Here is a 3122-nt window from a genome sequence, read left to right as displayed (position 1 = left end):
GGGATCCCAAACTTTTTGCTACACTGTAATTATAATTCAAGCTGTGTTTGGTTATTCCAAATTAGAAATTTTTTCCTTCTTCTCCTTTCTATCCTTGATTGACACAGGTTGAGTTGTATTATATGTCGTACAAGACAAGAGTGTCCAAATTCCAAACAAAATAATAATAACCAAAATATTATCATATTTGAAGTCTGGTGTTAATTATTGCATAGCAATATAGCATGATTGTTATTGTTATTGTTCAAAACTTGAACGAGGTAGCTATGGACTATGGTACACAATTAATCAACTATTAATTTAATTAAATATAAATGTAAATAGATGGACACTTTGATATAATTTTCCAAAACAGATAAGGTTATTACACAAGCATTCTTTTTTCTTTTTTTTTTTCCTTCTTTTCTCTACAAAAATACATACTTAAATACAACACCATCTCAAATCCTAGGGATAGGGAACTAGAGATTTCAGCTCCAAAACACAGTTTCCATTGATTGCACCATGCACTCTGAAGCTGTTGGGTCTTTTTTATATTTTCTTCTCGAGGCATCCATCACAGTGCTCAACTTAATGGCTGTAGCTTGCTAACTAATAGCTATGTTAATACAGATTTATTTATCACAAAATTGTAATATCCCGGCAAGTGGCAACTCAAGGAAGGTGAAGAATGGATTTATGCAAATTGCTAGCAGGAGTTAATAGCTGCTTCCCTGCCTCTAACTAGATCAAATTGTAACCAAAATTCAGAATAAACAAGAAATAAAAATACACGAATTAGGAGAAAGGCTTCAGTTTTAGTAAAAACTGAAGCTTCAATAAACAAACCATGTCATAACAGCTATGCAAATAAAAAGAGCAACTAATTTCGGAAAAGAAAAAGAACATGAATATATGATTAAATGAAATGAAGTGAGGAAGTAATTGAACTGAAACATGTCTAGTAAACTCCTGGGTACCAAGGAAGATCAGTAGTTACATTCAAAGAATTAAAAGAAGGATGAACACATGAAGAATTCAAAATAAGATTACATAGAAATATGCTTGGTTTAGTAACTTGTTCTTGCCATTCAGGTCTCAACTACCTCAATATTGAATTCTACCTCAACTTTCTTTAGATAATGTACAAATTACGTTTTTAAAAATCTTTTAATTCAATAATACATACTTGATACTTCTTCCACCTTGTGGCTCCCTTTCTACCAACTTGGGCATCATAACAGATGCTTGCTCTTAATTACTCTCAGCATTGACACCAAGGACCCAAAATATCAAGGCATTCTATGGCTAACCAATATTTCATCCTAGCCATAAATATTACTACAACACTACCTACAACACAATAAATGCACCAAAGGTCAGCAATTCAACAACAACATTGAAGCATACGAGTAGAGAAATAGATCATATCTGATCCCGGAGGAGTGACAATAGTTTATCAGTGTCACTCTCTGATAATCCATTCTCAGGAGTAATCTGCAGCTTGGGACACTTGAAGGGATACCCAGGTAAGCATCTATAAAGTGAAAGACAGAGAAGGGCCAATTTAATATCAATTCACAATAAAAAAAAATTAAAAAATAAACAAAAATAATAACAAAAGCTATCTTAAATCCAGTTGAATGTCAAACTATTAACATCTACATATGAATTGACAACAAAGGTGCAAAAGACGATAATGAAGAACTCTAACTAATGCATCTGAACAAATCAAGCCTTATGTAGAAATCATGACAGACCAACACTATTATGCTATTCCTTTGTTAGCCATTTGGATGTAAAATATTCCCTTTCCCTCTTGAATGGTTCATATTCATCTTCGTTTTACAAATTAGATTATGTAAATAACAAGGTTGCAAGAACCGAACCGGTCACTAAACCGGTGAAGTGACTGGTTCAATGGTTTAAAGGTTCAACCGAGATAATTAAATATAAAATAAATTTATTAAAAATTTAATATATTATTTTAAATATTTAAATTCAATTATTTTTACACTAATAAAATTTAAAATTTTATAATTTCACATAATAAATTGTCTATACTTTATAATTAAGTTCACATACAACTTCAACCATCAATCTTTATAACTAATAAAAATAAAAATGCATTTAAATGACAAATAAACTAAATATTCATAATCATAAATGATATAAACCAAGAGTTATTATTATTATTATCCACTTACATTGAGAATTTCAGTAACATTGAAACCAGAACTTTGACAAACCCAGTACAAAGGGACTTTCTTTGAATTTTCAATGCCAAAAAAAATTGAAACACTCTTTTCAGCATACTTCAAAGATCAAAAAACTGTATAAATTTGAACAAAAAATGTACAAGAAAGAAATATAATTTGTGCTACTGAAAGATGAGAAATGATGAAAAACAATTTTACTATACCGCCATCAACAATTCAGAATCAGACAAAATCAGCAACCAAAATTAACAACTCAATCAGAAAAACCAACATAAACAACTCAGAATCGAAAAAAATTCTAGCATTAACAATGTTTATCAACAACGTAGAATCTGAAAAATCAACAGCCAACAACTCAAAAAATCAGAATAAATAAAATTAACAAAATAACACAAAAATAAATTGAGGCAGTAGTGCTTACCGGCGGCAAGGGAGGAAGATGACGGCGCGGCGAATACTCCACAGCCAATCAGAGAATAACGTCACAGTGAGAGAGAGACAGAAAGAGCTCGTAGCCTCGGATAGAGAGAACTCGAAGAGAGAGAGAAGACTCGAAGAGAGAGACGGGCACCAAAAACTCGAGCAGAGACGATGACGGAGAAGCCCTTCGCAGTGGCGTTGCCAACAGTTCCGAGCAAGCACTCGACATCGAGGAGAAGAGGATCGAAAAGCGAGCAGACCTTCCACGAGCGACGATGGCACCCAAATCTGTCTGCCGGCGGCGACAACACCGTCTATCGGAAGAGAAGAGCTCAACGATGGGATGGCGCTGGGTTCCTACCGTCGTTAGGGTTTGCCCAGAGAGAGAAAAAGAGAAAGGGGCAGGGGTGGGTGAGGGGTTCTGATTTCTGGACGTTTGTTTGTTTTTACATATATATATAGTACTGAACCGGAAAAAACTGGACGGTTCTTTCGGTTCATCGA

At 33.9% G+C, this 3122-nt stretch overlaps 1 long non-coding RNA gene across 1 annotated transcript; it reads right to left on the bottom strand.

The window, feature by feature from the left end:
- Window positions 1-284: 284 nt before the first annotated feature.
- LOC140183950 (uncharacterized) lies at window positions 285-2064 on the bottom strand. The gene is made up of 2 exons (XR_011880541.1): window positions 1169-2064; window positions 285-723 (listed from the first exon to the last, which is right to left on the bottom strand). It is a non-coding gene; the product is annotated as an uncharacterized lncRNA (long non-coding RNA).
- Between the last annotated feature and the right edge of the window lie 1058 nt (window positions 2065-3122).

This window comes from Arachis hypogaea, chromosome 1, assembly GCF_003086295.3.
Source record: "Arachis hypogaea cultivar Tifrunner chromosome 1, arahy.Tifrunner.gnm2.J5K5, whole genome shotgun sequence".
Lineage (NCBI taxonomy): Eukaryota > Viridiplantae > Streptophyta > Magnoliopsida > Fabales > Fabaceae > Arachis > Arachis hypogaea.
This window is presented reverse-complemented; position numbering and strand designations above follow the sequence as displayed.